We start from the raw sequence: 25,856 nt of genomic DNA on the forward strand, positions 1-25,856 counted from the left end.
ACAAAGAAGATTATGAAAAACAAAGCATTTTTTACCTTAACAGATGATCTTGAACAACACAATTTTTTTGGACATGGCCTTTTAAAAACCTTTTGCAACTAATAATCCTATATAACAAATTCCATCCACCCCTTTCCCTATACTACAGTGGCTTGCACTACAAAGAGAGTTATAAAAGTGAAATGATCTGAACTGTCCATAATTATCAATTATCATTCAACTAAATTATATTAAAATGATATGAGCAAGATGAATTATTACATAGACAACATAACTTTAGTTTGATAATACAGAACCTATTAATATTATTTCGTTAAATAAACCATGGACATTTTTCAATCATTTTGGCTTCTTGAGAACTTAATTGTACCTACCTCACAGAACTGTTCTGAGGAGCAAATGAAATGATGTTTGTGAAATACTTTTTCAAAGTGTAAAGTTTTACCTCTACAAATGTGAGCTATTAGTAGTAGTAGTGGTAATAATAATAACAAAATTAGGTACATAACATTTTATTTCTTGAATGTTATTCTTATGCCAGCATGGTCCCCGATCTCATATATATGCTACAATTCCATGGGGTGCTATGGGATTTCTGCTGAAACAAGCAAAATACATGCTTTTTTTTGGGGGGGGAGGCATTTGAGGTTAAGTGACTTGCCCAGGGTCATACAGCTAGGAAGTGTCTGAGGCCAAATTTGAACTCAGGTTCTTCTGACTCCAAGGGCTCTTCTCTATCCACTATATCACCTAGCTGCCCCTACGTGTTTTATATATAGCATTACAGTGGGAAAAGTGCTGAGTTTGAAGTCAAAGCATGTACATACAATTTTTAGCTTTGCCACTCACTACTGCTTTATGTATGTGGATAAATACATACACAGACATACACACACACACATATGTGTATGCCTATACAAGGTATTCCAAAACTCTTAATTACAAAAAAGTTTGGGATACTGTGTGTATATGTATGCATATGTGTATGTGTATGTGTTTGTGTATGTATATGTGTATATATCATGCATATGCATATGTACATGTATATTTATGTGTATGTATATATGTATATGTATTGTCTATGCATAGACAATACACTCGCATGCCTACGTAAACATACATGTGTGTTTGGATACACACAAATGCATACACAATAAACACATGTGTATAAGGTACATTGTGCTCACATGTGCACATATAGCAATGCACAAACATGGACACGTGTTAATGCATGTACACATGTATGTTGAGTATGTATATCTTTATGCATACGCATATACATACATAAAGGTGAATGCACACATTTATAATACATATAACATGCAATATAAATGTTATTAATAACATTCATAGGCACATATCGATATGTGTACATGTGTGTTTATATGTGTATACATATGTGCATGTGTGGGACACATGCATATATTGTGGTTCTATATGCATATGCATGTATATGCAGTATGTGTGTGTATTTGCATATGTGTAACATTCATAATATATAAAATATACATATATACATATACTATCTATCTATCTTTATCTCAAAAGAATTCAGTGGGAGAGATGGCTGGCTGCTAGGAGCCCATGGGACTGACTGGAGCTCGCCTTGAACATTCTCATTCCATTTCCAGGAAATATACTGCTGTATTGTTTTCAAAATCTGGGTTTGTGCCTGACATGTTAAAGGTGACATAATGACCTCAGTGGGCTTTGGAAATTTAGCTTGAGTTGAGATCTTTGCAGCAATGTCTGCAATTTCTGTTATGTATAGCCTTTAACCAGCAATTTGAAAGTAATTTTATATTACTGTGATGAAAAATTTTACTCCCTGTCAAGTAGGTGGTATATTGTGGATGGGTTACAGAGGCATCAAAGGAAGAAAAGATTTCTGCCCAAGATCCCATGGAAATTAGAATCCAAGAGTCATTCTCCACCTTCAGAGAACTGCCCCTAGACTACATTTTTTACATTTGAGCTCTAGGATTTAGAGAAAGGCCTGCCTTGCCCATGCATTTATTTTAGTCCTCTTGGGATGAAGGGGCCTCTACTTGCTCTGCTTCTGAGTAAAGGTTAGCACATCATTACCATTTGCCCTTGAAATGCAGCAGGAGAGAGCTGTCTAAAATGTATGGCACAGGGGCTCAAATACAGTGGAACCTCTCATTGCATTTGCTCTGCTGCATTGTTTTCAAATCTGGGTCTGAGCTTGGATATCATAGACCAATAGGGAGCTGATGGTTACTTCAGGTGTGCTAGTTGAAGAGAGTGACAGTATCAGCTGGTGAAAAAATAAAGGGGTGAAAATGGAATCAATCAACACTCCTCCACCTCACTGAACAAGGAGCTAAATCGCTACCGGGGAGAAGAATCAGCACTTTTTAGGTCGCCAACTTTTGTTAACAGTTAGTTCTCAGTACTTTCCATGCTAAGTAGGCCTTATCTACTGGCAGTGAAGAGTCAATTCCGCCCTTTTTACTCACTCTTTATAAGTTCTATCAGGTCCTCCTCATCAGAGCTCAGTAAGTGATCATCTTGTAGGGATCCAGGAAGATAACTCTCATGATTACACTAGTAGGGGGAGGAGGAGGGTGGAGGGCACAGAAGGTAAATGAGAACTGAAGGGGATCTCCCCTCATCATTGAGAAGAGTCACAGGAATAGAAAGTCACCAAATAGCAGCTTGTTGCAGAATTGTAGTAGTGGTTACAATTTACATAGTGCCTTCTAGGTGTCAGAGGGCAGCTAGGTAGCACAGTAGATAGAACACCAAGCCTAGAGTCAGGAAGACCTGAGTTCCCATCTCACCTCAGACACTTATTAGCTGTGTGACCCTGGGTAAGACACTTAACTCAGTTTGCCTCAGTTTCTTCATCTGTAAAATGAGCTGGAGAAGAAAATGACAAACCACTCCAGTAACTTTGCTAAGAAAACGCTAAAGGGGGTCACAGAGAGTCAGACATGCCTGAAAAAAAAAACAAAAAACAAAAAACAAAAACATATGCCAGGCCCTGTGCTAAGCACTTTACGATTATATTTGATCCTCACAAAAACTCTGTGAGATAGATGCTATTGTTATCCCTATTTTACTGATGAGAAAATTGAGGCAAACAGAGATTAAGTGATTTGCCTAGAGTAATACCTAGTAAGTGTCTGAGGCTAGATTTGAACTCAGATTTTCTTGACTCTAGGCCCAGAACTCTATCTGCCCACCTAAGTGAACCACCTATCTGCCCCCTCAGCTTCTGCAGCTTTTGGCACTAATTACCATCATAACTAGCTTTGGAGACATTAGGCTTGTTCACAGTATTTAGAGCTGGAAGGAATAATGATGATGACAATAATAATTATTATTGTAATAGCTAGCATTTTATATTACTTCATATAGGTTATTTTTTTTTCAGTGAGGCAATTGGGGTTAAGTGACTTGCCCGGAGTCACACAGCTAGTGAGTGTTACGTGTCTGAGGCTGGATTTGAACACAGGTCCTCCTGATTCCAGTGCTCTATCCACTGCACCATCTAGCTGCCTTAGGTTATCTTATTTAATCTCACACAACTCTGCTATTATTATCTCTATTTGATAGATGGGGAAAGTCAGGCTCAGAGAGGTTCAGAGGTTCAGATTTACAGTGGCTCACATAGCAAGTGTCAGAAGCTGTTGTTTATCCTTCATTCTCATAGAGGACCAATGACATCATGGGTGATGTCATGACCTTGCATGAATCTGATGTAAGTGAGGCAGAGCTGCACAAAGCCCTCAGCCACCTGCTCTCCTCCAGAGTTGTCAAAGTCCAGTGGTAGGACAAGAGTCAAAATGACTGGAGAAGTTGGACTTAAACTTACGTCCTCCCGACTCCAAGTCCAACACTTCGTATACTGTGGCTCCATGGCTCCTAGGTACCCAAACTTCTCATTTTATAGACAGGGAAAGTGAGGTCTTGAAAAATTGATCATGTCCATGAGGTCACACAGATGACAACACTGGGGTAGTTGAGGCTATGTAAATGAACTCACTCTACTCTCTCTATTTTCCAGATTTTCTTGCTATTGCCTTTTCTCTTTGTCCTCCCTCCAGTCAGAGTTATCCCTACTCCTCACTAAAGCTCATAATGTTTCCCAGGACCTTGATCTCATCCCTCCCCACTTTCTTCTGGATCCTGCTCCTGTCATCTTTATCTGCTGTTATGCATACTTAATGTGTCCCTTTTAGCTGGCTCCTTTGCTCTCTCCCAACTTCCTACAAATATGCTGATATGTCCCCAAAGCCCAAAACTCTTTCTTTTGACCCTTCTACTCTATCCAACTAGCAACTATTCTTTCTCTTCCATTTTTATTGCTTAACTTCCTGAACCCAAGTCCCATTTCTTCTTTATCCACTCTCTCTGCAACCCTTTATACTTAAATTTCTACCCCTCTCCACTCTATTGAAATTATTTTCTCAAAGAGGACAGACAAGTATAGCATGGTCTTACATAGATGCATAGGAATGTATATGTCTATATATGAGTATGATTATAGATATCTAAGTATAGGCATGTGCATGTAAATGTATGTGTGTATATGTATATATACACATCTGTGTGTATGTGTATTGCACATGCATACACATACATATTAATATACATACATATATACATATACATACACATACATATAGCCATGCTTAATTGTAGCTTTTTTGGGGGAGGGAGTGGAGAAGAAGGGTAAAATAAAGAACAAAGTAAAAAATGCACAGCAAAGAACAAAAGAAAATTCACAAGGAAGTGAAGAAAAGATGGACATCTCTGAACACAATGTGTAATATTTATTATATAGGCTTTCTCAAAATGGAAATTCATTGCTGTATATTTTGCATCCTCTCTTACATTCTGCTGTGCACATGGCAATGTTTTTGTTTTTCTTTTCTTATTTTGTATACAAGTTTTTGTATTTAAGTCTATGTTTCTTTTTCTTTTCTTAAGTATATTTAACTTTAAAATAAATTAATAAAAAAGAAAAGAAATTATTTTCTCTAAGAATCACCAATGATCTCCTAAACTCCATATCTAATAGCCTTTTCCAGTTCTATTTGTTACTCTTGACTAACTTTTCCTAATAGACAATCTCATTTTCTTTTAGTCCAGTTACACTGTTTTCTCCTGGTTCTCATCCTACTTCTTTAACTGCTTATTCCCTGGCTCTTTTGCTAGCCCCTTCTCCGCTTTCAGTCTCTCAAACTGGGCATCTCTCAATTATCTGTCTTTGGCCTTCTCTTCTCTTCCTGTACTTTCCAGGGAAATAAGGAACTTCGTATCTTCTATTTGATAACATCATGCTAAAATCCCCAACCAGATTTGCAACTGAACACACCATAGTAATTTCCATCAAAATAACCCTTCCCACCAATGTTAATGTTCTTCAAAAATACTGAAATTCACTTGCCACCAGGTCTGATGGCTCATTCTTAACAGTCTCGCTGTTCGGAGAGCCCAGAGTTTATAGACTGTTTGAACTTGGAAGTTCTGAGTTTCAGCAGAACTAAAGATGATCAAGTGTCTCCACTAATTCTGAAAACAATATGGTGACCTACTGGGAGCAGGGGGACTGACTAAAGAGGAATGAAATAGTTCAGATTCCAACAGTAGCAGGGCCTGGGATTGGCCACTACAATTCCAGTCTGGGTGAGATAGGGAGACCCATTCTCAAAAACAAAAACCACCACCACCACCAACACCACCCCCGCCGCTTCTACCAACAACAACAAAATGTGCTCTTCTGCATCAATGTAAATTTAAAATAATATTAGCAAACTGCTGCACCTCTTAAGGTCTTACACTGATGCCCTGATGTGGCACAGTGTAACTCTGGGTTCTCCAAGTCTATGACGTTACAGCTTAAACTCTAGCAGGTCCTTGAAAGACGGAAAAGCTTTTGGGGTCTGGGTAGGGAACCAGACTGTGTGACTGTGGTCTAAACACTCATTTAGCTAAGCTTATAGAGGCTTATCCCAAGGATGCTGACAACCTCACCATGCTTTCCCTTGGTCCCAACAAATATGACACAGGCATAGAGGGGTTTTGATCTGCATTGGTGGAAAGTAATTTTGTGGTTATTTAATTATGTCTGACTCTTCATGACCTGATTTGGGGTTTTCTTGGCAAAGATACTGGAGTGGTTTGCCATTTCCTTCTCTAGCTCATTTTACAGATGAGAAAACTGAGGCAAACAGAGTTAAATAATTTGCCCGGGGTTGCACAGCTAGTAAAAGTGTCTGAAGCCAGATTTGAACTTAGGAAGATGAGCCTTCCTGACTCCATGGCTGGCACTCTACTTACTGGAGACCTCACTGCCCTGCTGGAAAGTAATAGTAATTGAAGTAATGAAGTTAGAAAGTTCACCATTAAAATGCCCATGGGCTTGGGAATTATCTTGGGGTATAGTTTTTATAAATTCAAATGGGTTGAATGGATTAGTAACATAAATAGCATATGAATTTTTAAAAAAAATAGCTGATGAATAATCCAATGGTAAAGCAGCCAGAAGGTTCCAAGTATCAGGCCACCTCTATGCAACAGAACAATTTGTGATTATTTATAGTACTCTGGTACAAAACATTTTCATGCTAATCTATACAGCACAGATGTTACCACTCAGTGAGGAAACAAATAGCTTGCACCACTCTTCAGGTCTTCAAGGAGAAAAATGATTCATGTAGGGATTCATTGCGGTCCTGCCTTGACTGTTAGGCTTAAGGTACTATGATGACAAGCATGTAACCTATGAAGTCCTTCTTGCCCACTTTTGGGTCAGCATCTGTCAGCCAAGTAGCAAAGAACCCCTGGCCACTGTGTGCTTGAGGAAGAGTAGCCAGGAAACGAATTTCCTATCCCATCTGATAGGGCTCCCTTCTAGCAAAGAGAAATGCAAAACTTGTTGCTTGTTCCTATAATGAAATCAGTTTAATTTTTTTGGTCCAAAACATTGCATTCGATGTGGTCTTTGGTTTGTAACTGAAGCCAATGTCATCATTTTGTTGTTATCTGACTCTTAGTGACCTCATTTTGGGCTTTTCTTGGCAAAGACAATGAAGTGGTTTGCCATTTTCTTCTCCAGCTCATTTTACAGATGAGAAGACTGAGGCAAACAGGGTTAAGTGACTTGCTGAGTGTCACAGAGCTAGTAAGTGTCTGAAGCCAGATTTGAACTCAAGAAGATGAATCTTTCTGACTCCAGGTCAAGCGTTCCATCCACTGCACCATCTAGCTTCCCAATGTCTTAATAATGTATGTTAAAGCACTTTACAAACCTTAAGGTGCTCTATAATGTCACTACATTATTGCACTATCCATTGTGTAGGGTTCGCTAAGGGGGATTAGCCACCAAAAGCTAACAAATGTCTTTAATATCATTAGCAAAATAAACAATTTTTGGCCAGAGAAAGGAAATAGAAATGGCCTTTTCACTGCTTTACTTTGTTGACAAAGAAATAACTCCTTCCCTTTGAGGGAGGAAAACCAAAAACAAAAAACCAAACTTACAAGAGGGCTTTAATGCTGTGCCATTACAACAGTATTAGGCTGTTTCTCTTACTCATGTTCTTATGTTGTACACACAGGAAGGAAACTAGAGTTGAGAGAATAGTATGGACGAAACAGTAAACAAGGTTTTCCTTAAGCTGAAATGTACTAGACAAGTTGACTAAATTGCCTTGGCAAAGACAGAGAGATCACTAGACACTGAAAGAAAAGTGAACAGAGAGCTTTGATGCTAAGCCAGGCTATGTGACTGGCACATATTTAGAGTGAAATTAATTAACTAATTCAAAGGTTGAGGAAAAATTTCTAGGAGGGTTTTTTTTTTAAATCATCATACCAAGATTCAATATGAGTTTAATTTTAAATGTTTAATTTGAGTGAGGAAGGTACTGAATTGTACCGTAAAAGCATTTACAGTTTTTCAAATTAACTTTGAAATTGCATCTTTAACAACGATTAAAAGTTCAGCTATTTTAAATTTATTTTGTTTCTGCGAATGAGGTAGGAAAGTTACCTACCACAAGAACCCATATAGGCATGAAAGAATCATCTCAATCTCAGGAAAAACACGTTATATATTGGCAATGCAACTCAGATTTCTCTATATGGCTATATTAAGTTACATGATCAATTTTTTTGGAGGGCAATAAAGGTCTGTGCAAAGTTGAATTTGTCAACCTAAAGTTATGAAATGACAGCTATAATAACACATCCCCTACTGGACAGAGGGTTGCTATAAGACTAGAGAATAGATGAATGTCTTCATTCTTCACCTGACTGGAGTTTCATTCAGGCTGTGGATTAGAAAGGGTTCTTAATTACAACATGCTTACTGTTGAAATAGCCTAAATGAACACTGCTTGGTGTCAAAAATAACATTTTTGGTGTGAAGACATATTGCTATGCACCACTCATTTGCTTTCCCAACATACTTTTGTGTGTTGTCTACACACAATATTAATATTTCTTGTTGGTTCCAACTCACTCCTTTGTGCTTATGAAAATTCTGCAGGATTGTACATACTAAGTTATTTAATCCACTTCTATGAAAACAACAAAGATATCCCAAAGGAGGGCTGCCACCTCAGAACTGTGCCAGCTTTCCCCGAAGCCACACTTTCCTCCTTTCACTCACATTCTAATCCTCTGTCTCTCTTTGTTGTCACAGTGTTTCAGAAGAAAAACTGAATCAAGTTAAGAATGTTCTCAAGAGATTTTTGTTTACATTTTTAATGCTCACTTAAAAACGATTGTTTTGCACACCCCCAATAAATCCTTTGTGACATTTAATTTTTATTGACTATTCACCTTGGTTGAAGCTTCTCAGCCAACATCTTTCTCCCACACTCGCCCTCCCATCAAATAGTGGTTGCCCAGCAACCTCAAACAGCTGGTTGCCCAAACAGGAAAAGTAAATGGGATTAACTCTGGAGGAAACTAATTGAAGGAAACATTAATATGTTCTCAATCAGAATTCTTCCAGTGCCAACATATACAGTCACACTCGGGCTGTCATGAGAGCATGGAATATGAAGTATATAGGTAGAAGAATATTTACATCCTTTGAAAACTAAATATTAATACCAGCATGGGATTTGGTTAGGTGAATAGTTAGTTAAGGGACCGTAATCTTCCATTTATATAATGGCACCTGCCGCCTTCTGGTCTCCTAGGATTTTGTAAACCTTCTTCATTCATTCCTACCGTATGCTCAAAATTGCAGTACGTACTGAGTGAGACTAAAAAAAATATATATATATTAAACAAAGAATGTTAACTCTCCACTTTATAGTCCAGTTTAAAATCCAGTAGTGGAGACAAGATAGACACATTAAAAAATCAGCCATCCCAATAAGTAGCATATGATTAAGTGATATAGATAGAAAGTATATTAGAATCCAGGCATGGAGGAAATCATGTGAATTGAGGGTGATTTGGTGAATAAATGATTCAATAAGCATTTGTTCATTGTGGAGGGGATGGAATTTGATGTGGACCTTGAAAACTGGACAAGATTTGAATGAGCATAAATGGCATTTCAGGGTGGGGGAGGGGAAATTGTGTGAACTAAAGCTGAAAGTACGCATGAGCATGGTGTATTTAGGGGACAGCATACTAGAAGGCTTTTGTGTGGGATATAAGCTCTTTGAGGACATGGCCTGGTGGTGGTTGTTGATTAAATCCCAACATAGTGCCTTGTAAATAGCAGGTGCTGAATAAATGCCTTTTGGATTAGATTAAATGAGATTGGACTAGTGGACTATGAGATGGAATAACAGGGTAGGGTCAGACTGTTGAAGGCTTTAAATGCTAAACCCTACTTTATCTTTTCACAATGGGGAACCATTGAGTTATGTTGAGCATTGGAGTGGCATGACAAAATTGTGCTTTAGAAAGATTGGAAAATTAATCTGTCCACCAAGCAGAAAGGCTATCATAATATTAGGCAGTAGATATAAAAGAAAAAGGAAGTTGTAGGAGAGAGATATTTCAAAGGAAAAACCAAAAGGTTTTGGCGATTGTCTATGAGAGATAAAATAGTCAAGGATATTTCTGAGATCTTAAACCTAAATGACTGTGAATATGGTGGTACCATTGACAGGAACATGGAATTTGGGGCAAGAAGCTGGTTTGGGAGTGAATGTGGTGAGCACAACTCATATTAAAACTAAAGTGGTTCAAATTGGGTATGGTACAGGACACGAGTCACCATGTGAACCCCATGGGCTGTGAATCCATGCTCTGTTGCAAAGAACCAGTGGTTAGATCATCAGAAGAGAAAGTTAAGTGGGCAGTGGTAAAGAAGAGAAAAGGTGGTATGTTCCATAGTTCTCCAAAAGACATAAAGAGGCTATATTGAGGCTAGCTGCCTGGCAACAACACCTACTTCCCCTTAAGCAGCAGGGTAAGTCTTCCTTCTTCATCTTTTCCCCTTTAAGATTTCCCTTGATGTTCCCATTAATCAGATTTCATCTGTATAAACATATTAAAACAAGAGTGGGGGCAAAGGAATACAAAACATGGTTTACCTCAGGTATGAATCCTTTTGGAATAGCCAATAAGTCCATAAGCATTTATTAAGCCTCTACTATGTGCCAGGCACTGTGATAAGTACTATGGGTGCAAAGAGAGGCAAAAGATAGTCCCTGCTCCCAAAGAGCTCATGGTCTAAAGGTGGATGATACTGATAGCAATCCTCTTCTCTTTACTCATTCATTTTTTACCTTCATTATTTTTGCATCTGCTTTCTTCCTTTTGTCTCATGTTTTAAGGAAAGAGTAAAGTGATTCTCAAAGAATTATAGGATCTAAAAGTTGGAGGAGGCCTTAGAGACTATTCATGCATCATTAAGAAGTCTTTTTATAGTATTCCCAACAATATTTGAGAGGTAATGCACCACAATGGTAAAATCTTAAACCAGGAATTAAGAGAGAGGGGTTCACATTCTGCCTTAGCCATCTTCTAGTTATGGGAACTTGGACAATTCATGTGATCTATTAGCTCCTCAATTTCATTATCCATAAAATTAGGATAATCCTTATACTAGCAGCCTCATGGGGTCATTCTGAAAAAAAGTGATTTAAAACTTTGAAGCACTATAGATATGAGTCATGATTATTATTTCCCAATTATTTGCACAGCCATTATTTTTCTCAGGGCATATGCCAAACTTGCCCGCCCCTCTACAGACAGAGGTCCCACTCTTCAAATCACGAGAAGATATTTTGTCTCTGATATTGCATAGTTCCTTCTCTCTCTATCAATCACTAGGAAGAAAAACAAAAGTAGGATGAAAATAGTAACTTTTCACCACCAAGTGTAATAAATCAATAATTCAAAGACATTAACCTCTCAAATACCTGCAGAACATCCCTTGCGGCTCAAGTGGTTCTCAGACTCTGTGTGAGAAATGGTGTTTATCATTTATTTAATACACGTTGCCACAGCCCAAGGAAGAAAAGTTTAAAAGCAATGTCAACAGGCAAAGGACGACACCAAGAGTCATCCAACCAAACCCGTTGTTTTCCCACCCCCATAGGCAAAGCTGATGTGAATTCATTCAGGGCCATTCTATTATTCATGCAAGGAATTGCCTATCACAAATGCAAGATGAAAAGGAGTCACTTGCCATGTATGATCAGAAATATCATCTCTAATAACCAGTGGTTTAATTTCAAGATTTCAGGAGTTTTCATTTAAAAGCACCTGAAGGGAAGTGGAAAGCACAAAGTGATGAAGAACTTCATTGTTACAACACTTTGGGAGCCAGATTCCATTTGTGGTAGGAAAGATGAGAAACTATGCTTAAGTGGTGATTAAAAAAAAAAGGAATGAAAGCATAACTAAGAAAATGGCCTAGCAATTTCTGTGGAAGATAGACTGTTTCACACTTAAACCCCATAGCATCTACCACATTGCACCAGGGCTAAGTTTTGATTAACCTTTATAATAATCACAGATTGCCTTTTTCTCTTCTGATCTTTTAGATTTAGGGGAAACAGGAACTAAAACATATAAAGGTCCTGGATCTATGGGCAGTTAGGAGGCACAGTGGATAGCGAGCTGAGCCTGGGGTCAGGAAGACTCATCTTCCTGAGTTCAAATCCAACCTCAGACATGCGACTCTGGGTAAATCACTTAACCCTTTTTGCCTCAGTTTTCTCATCTATAAAATGAGCTGGAGAAGGAAATGGCAAACCACTCTAGCATCTCTGCCAAGAAAACCCTAAATGAGGTCATGGAGAATTAGGCACGACTGAAATGATTTGACAACAACAATGAACCTACCTAGTTGTATCCATGTTATCTTTCTTTTAGGATGGTGAGCTCATTGAGATCTGACCATGTTTTTTTTTTCTTTTCTTTATATCCCTAGGGCTTAGCATAATGCCTTGGCCCATAATGAGTGCCTAGTCAATGCTGTTGACCATTCATTGACCTCTGAGGCCATCTAGCCCAATCTTCTCATTTTACAGATAAGAAAACTGAGGTCAAGGGAAGTCAAGTGACTTTTCCCAAGGTTACACAAGTAATATGTGTCAGAAAGTAGGATTTGGGCCCAGTTTCTCTAACTCAAGATCTGGTGCTCTTCCTACTGTATCACCCTCCCTCCTCTCATCCTTCTGGTGCTTGCCATACTACAGGGAAATGATGAGGTACCTGGAGTAGCAGCCAATCTGCCTGACTTAGGCAAACCATACATTGGCAGTATAGGAGGAAGCAGACTAGACCTCACTCAGACATGCACATGTTATAGTGGTCCTCTTGTTCTTCATCAGGCATGGCTTGAAACCCTTCCCAATTGGACCCCTCTCCTGGCAGAGCTGGAGATGAAGGTGTGGTTTTCAGTGCACCATGATTCTGCCTATTGCATACCCTTGAGTCAGAGAATTATAAACAGCTAGGAGAGGCCTTAGAGATCATCATGTCCAATCTGTGTCAAGCAGGAAATTGAGGTCCACAGAGTTTAAATACCTTACTCAGGGTCACACAAGTTGTATGCATCAGAGCCAAGATTCAGATCTCAGACCTCTGACTCCAAATCTGGCTCTCTTTTCACTGGGCTATAAACACTCTCAACTGGCATTCAATGGGTTCCAGCTCCAGGCACTGCCTTAGTCATGTCCTGAATCTCAAGCCCTCTTCTGTGAGCAGACTGCTGGCCATATTGCATCTAAGAAGCACCTGGAACTTCAAACATGTTAACTCCTGCATGTCACAGAAGACAAACTGTTCCCACAGTAGGACTGCAACCCTTGAGGGCTGCAGAAACAGAAAGGAAATTTCTCTGGTCCAGACCAACATACTAGTGGGTGCTTCCTTCAAGGACCAGCAAGAGGGGCTCACCCAAGAGTTATTGCTCTATCAGGAAATGTGTGTTATGTATTCTGCTCAGCCCTGATTGGATAGAAGCTACTGAATAGCAAGCATTATGTCTTACCTGAAATTTTTATCTTCCCAACACACTACATAGTGCTATACAGAGCAATCTTGCAAGATAAGTGCTTCTATTATCTTCATTTAATAAATATACTTAATAAATATTTGTTCCTGTGCTATGAACACTAGGGTGTCCTTTGTAACAGGGATTCTTAATTGTGTGTGTGTGCGTGTGTGTGTGTGTGTGTGTGTGTGTGATGGACCTATTTGGCAGACTGGTGAAGTCTATAGATTCAAAGTAAAATGTATCAAATTACAAAGGAAACCAATCATATTGAGATACAGCTATCAAAATATATAAAAAAGCCAAGCAAATCAAGTTTATATATGACAAGTCCTTCTTCATAGAGAAAGTCCCATTGGTCTAAGCGTATTGCAGGAGTTGGAGGGAATTGGGGCCTTGTCTGGGTTATGTATGTCATTGATAGCTTGGCAACTTGGGATGAAAGTCATCTTAAAGACAAATCAGTTTCTGGACTACTACTAAAAGCAAATCTATCTGAGGTCATTCATTTCACTAAGTACTGCATTTATTAGGCACCTATCACGTGCCACATGCCATATTAGGTTCTAGAGATACAAAGACCTAAAAAAACCCAACCAAACCAAAAAAACCAATCCTTCTCTTCAAGGACCATGTTTTTTTCTGGGATGGGGAGGGCAGCATATGCATAGAAAAATAAATTCAGAATAAATGCTAAGTGTTTTTTGGGAGGCAGTGGAACCTTAATAACTGGAGGTACCATGAAAAGCTTCTCCTGGAAGGTGACATTGGAGCTAAGTCTTCCAGGGAGCCAGGGGTTCTAAGAGATGAGGAACAGGAAGGAGAGCATTCCTACCATGGAGCACAATTTGTGCCACAGCATTGAATCACGGGTGAAATGCCATGTACGAGGAGCATTGAGCAAGGCTGTTGATTGGAACACAGGACATACAAGGACAAACAATGTGAAAATATCCCAGAAAAATAGATGAAAGCTGGATTCTAAAGGCTTTAAATACAAAGCAAAGGAATTTCTATCTTATCCTAGAGGCAATAGGGAGCCACTAAATCTTGAGTAGGGTAATGTCATAATCAGACCAATATCTTAGAAATATTAACTTGTCAGTGGTGTGTGATATGGATTGGAATGGGTTGAGACTTGAGGCACGTAGCCAAATTATGAGTTGTCCAGGCAAGAGGTGAGGAGGGCCTAAACTGAGGTGGTAGCCCTATGAATGGAGAGAGGGGCAAGGATGTGAGATAGTCCTTATCCATCAGAAGGAGTAAAGGGAGAAATCATCACCCATTACATAGGGAGAGTAGATTTCTTCTACTCTTACTGAACTTTGGGGAAAGAGTTTCTATTAAAAGGCAGTGACATGGTACAGTGAATAATATATTGAGCTTGAAGTCATTAAGAACTGATTTCAAATCTGGCCTTAGATAATTATTAGCTGTGTGACCTTGGGCAAGTCACTTTATGTCAATTTCCTTAACTTTAAAATGGGGCTAATAATAGCACTTACCTCCCAGGATTGTTGTGAGGATCAAACAAAATAGTACTAATAAAGCCTTTAGCACACAGTAGGCACTATATTGATGATGATGATGATGATTACAGAGGATATACCACCAGTGCCTCTCATTTTGGAGCTGAAAAGTCATAGTTTTGCTTGTTTTCAAAATAGTGAGTGATGAAAGAGGCACTACATAAAAGGAAAAATAGGCAGTATTGACATCATTAGCCGTGAATGGGTAGACCTGGATGCCAGCCTTGGTTCTGATTTTCTGAGATAATGACACGAACAAGATAAAAAAATCTAATCCTGGATCGTCTGTATTGACTTCGTCTACTGTCAATTCCTGTGCATCAGGTAGAATTTAAGACCATTCTCTATTTCTAACAAAACTTATTCATATAATGATGCAGAGTCAACTGAACTTTGGGTATCCAAATAGGAACTAGGCACAATAATGCAGAGCTAGCTTGCTTTTCCTAAAAGAATTCAGACATTCAACCTATGTGGTATTCTATGACATACAGAGTAAAATATTTAAGGAAGGAGATACAATTAGAAGTACAAATAACACAAGACATCAGTAACTGATAATTACATTCCAAGTTTTCCGCACTTTATAGAAGTTTATCTCTGAGATTAGAGTTATATTGCGAGTGAGGTGAAAAATGATCTAGAAAATTCTCTAATTTTCATCCTATGGTTCAGTGAATCCACAAACATACCAGATACACTATAAATTATGATAATGGCAGGTCCTATGCTTTCTTACTTTTTCTCTGTGTGCCTTTCTTAGGCAGTAGGTTCTTATTGGGCAATTATCATGTATCCATTGTTCTCTTTGTGTGATGCCAAACATCATAGATTACCAAGATCACCATCATAGGTGGTGCAGGGCATAGTGCTGGGCCTGGATTTGGGAAAGCCTGAGTTCAAATCTGGTCTCAGATACTTATTAGCTGTGTGATCTCAGGCAAGTCACTTTGCCTCTGTCTGCCTCCGTTTCCTCAATTGTAAAATGGGGACAATGATAGCATCTATCTTGCAGGGTTGTTGTGAAGATCAAATGAGATAATATTTATACAGCGCCTGGCACATAGTATGCACTTTGTAAACACTTGCTTCCTCCTGTCCTAGCACAAGATTGCATCAGTATTTTAATCTTTGCTCTTCTTTTTCATTTTCTGCTGATTCAAAACAATAAAACTTTTGTTTTCTTAAAAAATATAACCTGAGGTAATGGATGTTTTAAAAAAAAGTGTTTGGCATAGAAAGGAGCCTGAGGCATGGATATTTCTGGCCCTGTCTAAGATTAAGCACAAAATAATCTCAATGGTCACTGGTTCTTGTCAATGTGGGACAGAAGGGTGTGGCTAACTAATATGAAAATATTAGGGTAATCAATGAGCTAATTGCAACTTTGTTCCAGTAAGTTGACTCTTATCATTTCCAGACTGAACTTCTTCTCAAGGAGATATGAAGGCAAAAAGGTGAACACCTACATAAAGCTTGCTCAACAACCCCATATCAACAGCACTCAGGAATTCAGATAAGAAGAATCTCAGGCTAATATATCCAGATGGAAGAGTGCAATACAGTAGATAGCCTTCCAGTTGCCTCAGACCTTTGATTATTGGCCTCATCCCAGAGTAAAGGAAAGGAAATCATTTGTTGGGAGTCAGAGTGTTGAGGAGGTGTAAATGTGAATCCCGAATGGGAAAAATACCTATATGTTTTCTGATTGGCCCCCATTTTTCACCTTCACGGTGCTTTCTCACCAGGACTCTCCTGATCATTAGCCTTCATGGCAGAACATTTTCTGATTTAATTTCTTTTCCATCTTTCCCCCTCCTTGGAAAGAATTCTGAAACTAATTACTAGAAAGATAATGTGTCTTTAGCGACAAAATTACTTTTAACTTTTCTTTTTTTCTTTAATTTTATTTATTAATAAAATATTTCATTTCATATATGTATTGAATTTATTTTGAACTTAAGAATCACAAAATAAGTAAGCATTGTGTTGATTGTCAACACTTAAGCATTTATTAAATGTCAATTTTGTGAAAGGAAGAGGGGCAGATGGTGAAGATGATGGAGTCAGCCTTACAGAGCCCTGGGTTCGAGTCTTGCTTCCAAAACTTACCATGTGATACTAGGCAAATCACTTAACCTCTCATTGCCTTAGGAAGCTTCCTTAAAGGGCAAGTTGCTGAGTAGTTGTCAATTGGCATTGGTAGAAGTTCCTATCACAAATGAAATCATCAGGTCCAGGACAAGAAAAGAAAAATGGGTAAGGCACTGTCTCAGGCACATTGGTATGTGTGAATGTGAACAAAACACTGTGTCTATCCCCAAGGAGTTTATGATCTAATTGAGATATCAAAATGTTTTCAAATACACTTAAGGGAAAATGCAGCAAATGTTATAAAGAGGATTATGTGAGCAGAAAAGAGAGACTACTTTGTACTGGGGTGATAAGAGAAGTTTTCATGGAGAAAGTGACATGTTAATTATGCTTTGAATGGCTAGAGTTTAGACATAGCAGACTGTCTAATGCAGGAGGACATTTAATATAGGGCAAAGACATTGAATTGGGGAAGTACAGATCATGCTTGGGACATTAGAATTAGTCCTTTTTGGCTGGAGCTATGGTTGAATGCAGGGAAGAAATGGTAATGGCTTAGAAAGGCAGGGTCCACTCACGGCAAGGCTAAGGAGTTTGAACTCTTTGGAAGGCAATGGAAGGTCATTGATGGTTTATCAGTGTGGGTATGTTGAGATATACTCAGGAAGGGCTACATGCTGAAAGCAGCATATATGATGGATTAGGAGGGGGTAATATTATAAGTAGAAAGCCAAGGGATGAGGTTGTTGTAGAAGTCCATGTAAGGGAAAATATAAGCCTAGAATTAGAGCATGATGTAGTACAAAAAGTGATGCATTTGCAGTGAGAGGACCTAGGTTCATCTCTTACCTTTTTCACTTACTGCCCTTGTGATCTTGGTCAAGCCAATGCAGTTCTCTCTCTCTTAGCTTCCTTATCTACAAAATGAGAGGATTAGACTATTGGATCTCTATGTAGATTTTCAAGGTCTAAAATCTCATGATTATATGATCCTAGAGCACTGGCAGTGAAAGTGTCAGGAGAGAATGAGAAAAACTAATAACCACAGAATTTGATACTTTTTAAGCACCATTTAGTCAAATCTATAACTGAAAGGAACCCCTACTCTGAGGAGTGGTCAATCAGACTCTGCTTGAAGACCTCCAATGAGAAGGAGATATTGCTCCCTTCTCATCACCTCTCCAGACAACCTATTCTACTTCTGGGTAGTTGTAATTGTTAGCAGGTTCTCCAAAGCTTGCTTGTTTGTAGCTTCCACCCATTTCCCTATGTTTCGTCCGCTGGGACCAAGAGGACAAGTCTAGCCACCCCCTTCTCAAGAGTGCTTCAAATACTTGAAGATAACTATTATAGACTCCTCTGAGTAATGTCTTTTCCAGGCTAAAACAGTAATATGATCAATTTGTTTCTGATATTGGTTAAAAAAGTTGGAGAGAGTTCAATTTAACAACTGACAAAGAGACCTTATAGAGAAAAAATACTAATTCTAGAAAAAGAGTAGAGGTTCTTAACATTTTTTGGTAACAGAGCCCTTTGACGATTTGGTGAAGCATGTTTCTCACATATAATTTTCTTTCTTTCTTTTTTCCTTTCTATGCTGAGATGCTCATTTTTAAATTATTAAGTTCATAATAAAAATTTAGTTGAAATTAGAAAAAGAAAAGAGAAAGGCAGTGTCAAGCTAAAAACTTCTATAGTCCCCTATATACAATTACCTTTATACTATTGTTAGAAAAATCTTATGGTAGGATAAAATCAATTTAATTGAACATATGCTAAGCAACTAGCATGTGCAAAACATTATTCTAGTTGCCAATAAAACAGGAGTAAAATTGGCATGGTTTATTGGCCTTAAGGACCTTTCATTCTACCAGGGAGAAGTGATGTCCATAGACAAGTGTGACACAAAGAAGACTGTAATGTAGTCAAGAGACAAAATCTAGAAAGTGCTATAGAAAATTGGATGGAGAGAAAACTTTTAGTACAAGGATCATAGAGAATGTCCTCTAAAATAGGCAGAACTTAAATGGATCCTAGAAGAAAGAGGATTCTGGAAGGCAGAGAGAAGGAGGGAGCATATTTCAGGAATGAGGGATAATTTGCTTGAATATAAGCAGATGGGAGATAGGCATGGGAAGCTCAGGAAACAGCTGCTCATTCAATTTGATTGAAATGTAGAATATGTGAATAGGAATCTTGTGGAAATTTAAAGTGAGACCAAAATGGCAGGTTGGGGACCAATTTTGGAAGGTCCTAAGTGCCAAGTGAAGTAGTTTACATATAATTCTAGAGGTAATAGGGAGCTACTAAAGATTTGTGAGCAAGGGAGTAACATGATTAGATTTGTGCCTTGGAAAGATTACTTCGCCAAATGTCTGGAGAATGAATTGGAAAAGTGGGAAGACTAGAGGTATAGAGGTCAATGAGAGGTTAATATTATAATCTTGCTACAGGTGAAGAAGGATGGTTGAAGTATGATTAGAGAGAAAGGAAGATAGGAGGTGTAAAAGAAGAACCAACCACACTCAGTGATTAATCAGATGTGAGGGATAAGGGAAGAGTTAAAAAAAAGGTGATTCTGACGCTTTGAGACTAGATGACAGTGTATGTAGATGCCATGGTTGTTTTGGGGGTTAAGGTGGTAAATTCAGCTGGAATATAAGTGCAAACAAAATATTCTGATGACTATGTTTACAAGGGAGATAGAGATATGGGACCAAAGTTCAGGAGGAGATGGGTGGATGGATAGATGAATGGGTAGATGGATGGATGGATGGATGGATGGATGGATGGATGGATGGAAAGATAGATAGATAGATGATAGATGGACAGATGGATGGATGAGTGGATGGGTGGATGGATAGATGGATGGAGAGATAGATTTGGAAGTCATCAGTAGAATGGGTTTATCAATCAGGCTCAAATTTCTCCTTGATAGCCACATGGTGTATATACTCCTGAGCAGAGATGGGAGAAGAATTTTCATGTTTCCCTCTCTTATTTTCCAAGGCATGAAGATTCTTAGAAAATGGGCTGAGCTTGTTGAAGTTTATACCATGTTTCTGGACAACTAGATTCTAACGTATTTACCTACAACCCTCCAAATGGCCCAACTGGGCTTATAAAAATGTTATTTTGTAGAGTGGTTAAAGGGGTAAGATTGTTCATGATGTGCCATTCTTCAGAATCCTGTCCATTCTTTTTAAGATAAGTTTTCATAGGAAAACAGAAAATATTCTGCCTTAAATCCAATTTCTGATACTCATATGTTATATAATCTTAGGCAAATCATTTCACCTCTTTGGGTGTCAGTTTTCTAACTTAGAAAAAGAGTGGGGGAGGGGGGCTGGACCTCTAAGGTTCTTTCCAGTTCTAGAGCTGTGATCCTAAGAATGTGTCTCTAGAGACCAATGGGACTGTAGAGGTAGATCCTCTAATCTGAACCCTTTAATTTCAGAGAGGATAGAACAGAGCCTTATAGAGGTAAGTGGTCAACTCAAGGTCATGCAGACCATCATTAGCATCAGCATGACTAGAATTCAGGGCTTCTGACTCCCAATACAGTTCTCATTCCACTATAAAAAGCCATGTGCTTTAAGTCAGAACTAGTTGTCATTATCATTATTATTCTTATTGTTATTTTTTTAACCATCCCTAAAGTACGGATAACCACTTACTGACAAAAGACAATGTCCATCTTTTCTCCCTTTTCTGTGGACATAAAACAAATGAATTGATGTTCTGACACAATGAGAAAGATTGCTTCAGTCAAAGAACATTTTCCTGTTACTGAATGGATAATTAATGTAAATTGTGAAATATGTATTCAAGACCTGTAGAATAAAGTGGATTATCATTTGTATTGGAAGACTTAGGTAATGTCTGGCCTAATAGACGTTTCTTGGTTCCTTCCTGCTTTAAGAGTGGCTCATAAAATATTAGAGCCAGAAGAGACTTTTAGAGATCATCCAGTTTAATCCACTGCCCATTTTACAGAGGAGGAAACTGAGATACAAAGGGGATAAGCCACTTACTCAAGGTTACACAACTAATTAGTGACTAATCTAGTCTAAAAGTAATAAAAATGGTTAACAATAGCTCTTCAGAGTTTCCAAATTGCTTTACATGTTATCTCATTTCATCATAATAATAGCCCTGTAAGATAGATTCTTTTATTATCCCCATGTTACAGATGAGAAAATTAATGTTCACACAATTTAAATTATCTTATCCTGGGTCACAAGGCCAGAAGTGTCTAAGACAGGATTTGAACTCAGGTCTTTCTGACTCCAAGTCAAGTATTCTATTCACTATATCACACAGTTGCCTAGTAATCATGACAGGCCAGCTAGATGACACAGTAAATAGAGCACCGGTCCTGGAGTCTATAAGACCTGAGTTCAAATCCAGTCTCAGACATTTACTAGTTGTGTGACCCTGGGCAAGTCATTTAAACTTATTTGCCTCAGTTTCCCCATCTATAAAATGAGCTACAGAAGGAAGTGGCAAACCATCTTTGCTAAGACAATCCCAAATGGTGTTATGAAGCATCAGATATGACTGAACAACAATAACGATTCTGATATCTTTATTATTATTTACAACAACCAGAGCCAACATTTATATATCATTCAAGGTTTACAAAGAGCTTTATCTCTATTATTTGATAAAAAGTACATTTCTCACAACCCCTAAGTGAAGCAAGTATTATCACTCTTAATTTACACATAAAGAAATTGAGGCCTAAATAGGTTAATTATTTATCCAGGGTCATGAAAGTAGTAAATCATAGATGGAGTCAGGACTGGAACTCAAGTCCTCTGAGTCCATATCCAATGGCATATTCCCTGCATCATATCTCTTTGCTTTGCGTTTCTGTAGCAATATTGATTTGTTATCACAGATTGACTGAGTTCACAAGGGGATTGTATACATCTAGGGAACATTCTTCTAAATGAAATGCATTCTATTCAAGTTATTTCAGAATTAATATTACACCTAGTGAACTACAATTTCATCTCTTTATGTACTGATTTAAAATGTATTAACCTACATCCTGACAGACATCAATGATCTTTTCGTGGCTTTTTTCCCCTGCCTTCCTTCTTTCCATTTTTAAAGGCTTAAAGTGAAAAAAAAAATCTACAGACAAGTTTCACAGGAGGGCAGTGAGAGAGGAGGGTGGGCGGAGGTGGGATTTGATAATGCTGAACTCTCCTTTTCTCCTGAGTCTCAAGCTTCCCTTCCCTTGCTTAGCATCTGAAACAAGAAGGCGGATGTTTTTCCTCTTGCTTTTAATTGCTTATGTTGATGTGCAGGGCGACATTTTCAATGCGATGCAAACAGAGCCATCGGCACAGCCATAATGGGGGCTTTGTGGGCCGCTCAGCAGGCGCCCTGTTACTCTGAAGCTTTCACTTCTATACACTTTGCACTACGAGGGTCAGTGCATTGCTTTTCCTCTCCTTCCCATGCCAAAGAGAAGCTCTGATTGGAAGAATACTCCCACCCCCTCCCCGTCCCCCATCCCATGGAACAAGCAGCTATATAAGTCACACACATACCACACATACACACACACACACACACACACACACACACACACACACACACACACAACTTCCTCCTTCTTTGACTGCTAATTATTTCAATTTAAATACGAGTGGCATTTTATGAGGAATTAATGAAATGATGCCATGATATTGGTGAACCAGGGAGGGCTGAAAGAGCTCTTTCACTCACAGATTTATGCCGCTCAATTATCTTCCATTGTTAATACATCATGATACCAACTGTGATGATTGCAAAAGAATTGTTCATGTATACCTGACTAAGGCATAAAAAAGTTGCTAGATGATTTGGCAATGCGACTGACTCATTTTGATCTCCATCTTTATATAGTACATGGCTGAGGACAGAACTCTGGCTACTGTGTAAAGTGAATGAAGAATGGTAGCCTGCATTTATACAATGCATTAAGGCTTGCAAAGGGCTTTACATATGTTATTTCATTTATTCCTTACCACAGTCCTGTGAAGTAGGTGTAAGTATGTCCCTTTCACAGATGAGAAAATGGAGGCTAAGAAATGTTGTGACCACATAAATATTAAATGTCTGAGGCAGGATTTGAACTCTGGTCTTTTTGACTCTGAGTCGAACACTCCATAACTAAACAATGTTATCTTTAGCCTAGCCTTTTTTTTGCAAAATCAGTTTTTTTGCTTATGCATAAAGTTGTTGAATTAAGTCCATCTGCCGTGGTTATGTTTGTTAGCACATGAAAAAGTTTCAGAGAGAAGAAAGACTATTACCTAACAGGCTGTCCTGGCACAGGCTGTAAATACCCTTGCTATAATTTAAGAGAAGGGTCATTTTGGGGGATGGAGGGCTCTGAAAGCATTCGTGGGTTCTTGCAGTCCCTTTTGTCATCCCACTCTTCTGATAGGAAAAGCAAAGTTCTCACTTTGGAGGAATGGTTCCCACAGCTTCATGCCACTCAAAAATGAAATCTGGCATGTACAAGGGATAAGATGTGGGAAGTTAAGAATCTTCTTCCCCATGAACTTCAGGAAGTGGTTCACCTCCCACCCCACCCCACTGCCTGTACATATGCTTTTGAAACCCTACTAACTGGTAAATCAAATCTAACGCTAGTAAAATTCTTCGATAATGTTTGAGCCCCTTATGTTTTTTATAGCTGTATTAAAACATACCTATAGCTATAGGAGTAGCTCTTTAACAAAAACTAAATGAAGTCTGAACATTTTAAAATGGGGCAAATAGAAATGCTGATATCAAGTTATAGGTAACTTGTGGTAAAGGCAATAAGCATAATAAATACACTAAAATACACATATAAATTATGCTGCTTACTCATACTTGGCCCTTTCTTACAGAGAAAAGGGTATGGGCAGCATCCAATGAGAGAAGATACTTAGATGGTAGACTTCTCAAATGAGATAACCAGCTCTCTGACTCTAAGATTTGTCTGGCCAAAGGACAGGAAGGGAATGCTGTCCTTAAAGGAATCCCAATGGAATCCAAGTTTCACTCAGTGAAACAGTCTGAACAGGAACTCAGTGATAAGACATTCACCCCTTTCCCAACCATTGGTATGAAGGCTTTTGTGGTTCATTTGTCTTATTAGTGGTGACAAAAGGTAGGGCATAAGAGTGAAGTTGGAAAATAGCTATAGTTTACTACAGCCATAGCAGATTTTAATAAGGTACCTTTCACTTCTGGTTTCATTCAGTAAATGCAATCTAATCAATATGTGAGTAAGTAATGTCTACGGGGCCCTGGAAGTTTGGAAAGAGATTAAGGTCTTGTGAGATGGAAATAAATACCAGCCAAGTGAATTATGAATCTTAATGGGATTAAATCAAACTTTTAGATTAGATAAGATTCCAGAAAAGGAACCTGCTGGAGAGGGGTGATGATGTTGTAGTCTGAGCATGCTCATTGGGAGTGAGGAAATTGATCAAGATTGATATGTAGGAGCTTACACATGTTAGATGAAAGGGATCTAGAGCAACTCAAATTTGGGGTATTGCCTAGTGGCTTGTATCGCTCTCGCAATGTAAGACACTATTAGAGTGCCTTTTCAGTGCCAATGTGAAGTGAATGCTCCTGTGAGTGCTAGAAAGGAGGATGGGGGAAGATAATGAGCAGCAGCATTTCATAAAATAGTAAAAATAGTGGGAAGCAAGTTAGTCCAGAGAAAATATGGAGTGTGGACCTTTAAGAAGTGCATCATAGCCAAATACTTCATAGAGGAAACTGTCAAGAAGGCACCAAATGGATGGAAAATAGAATCCATTTGTCAATCCTTTTATAATGATCTCCTTATACCATCAGTGATAAAATCTTCACCAACACATTTTGACTCTAATCCTTCAACTTCTGATATGCTGTATAAGGAAAGTGAAGCGGGAGGTAAGAAGCTCAAGGTGGGAAATGTGGCTGGAACAAGGCAGGTAAACACCAATAAAATTTGTAGTAGAGATAATGCAGCTTAAAAGCACCAAGGAAGAGTTTCACTAGAAATTTTGGAGAGAAGTTACCCGAAGAATGAATAAAAATCACAGACAGCATTCTTATTCTCAAAAGGCAATTAAGAAAATATCAAAACATCAACAATGACTGATCCATTGGCCTATTTTCTAACTTACTGTCTTCATGAAGTAGATAATTGATTTATCAAAACATCAACAATGACTGATCCATTGGCCTATTTTCTAACTTACTGTCTTCATGAAGTAGATAATTGATTTATATTTGTATCTGTTATATCTATCATCAACATCTATCTATCTGTCTATCTATCTATCTATCTATCTATCCATCTGTCTTTCTGTGTCTGTCTATTTAGTGAGGGTATTCTTGATGAAAGTATGAGAAGAGAATAAGCATGCTTTTGCAAACTATTCCCTGCAGATGATCACATTATTATACAAACAAAATTGGCTGAAAGGTATTGAGAATATAAGATCCCATTTTGCTTATTATTTCCTGATTATCCCCTACCCCCTACAAAAGTATGCTCAATAGAGTAAAATACAGCTTTAGAGGTAATTTTTCCAATGCAGAGTCTTTTATGAGTGGGTTAAGATTACCTAAGATTATTTGATAAATGCCATTTCAGAGATAAATATGTTTTTTTAAAATCCTCTAATGATAAACATAGCACAAGGTATTAAACACGAAGATTCTATGCTCAGTATAGGTATTTTCTGCTGTCATGGAGCAATTCTACCCATATTCCAAATGGAAGAATT

The sequence above is a fragment of the Phascolarctos cinereus genome, unplaced genomic scaffold (genome assembly GCF_003287225.1).
Source record: "Phascolarctos cinereus isolate Bilbo 61053 unplaced genomic scaffold, phaCin_HiC Scaffold_3;HRSCAF=262, whole genome shotgun sequence".
In the NCBI taxonomy this organism is placed as follows: Eukaryota; Metazoa; Chordata; class Mammalia; order Diprotodontia; family Phascolarctidae; genus Phascolarctos; species Phascolarctos cinereus.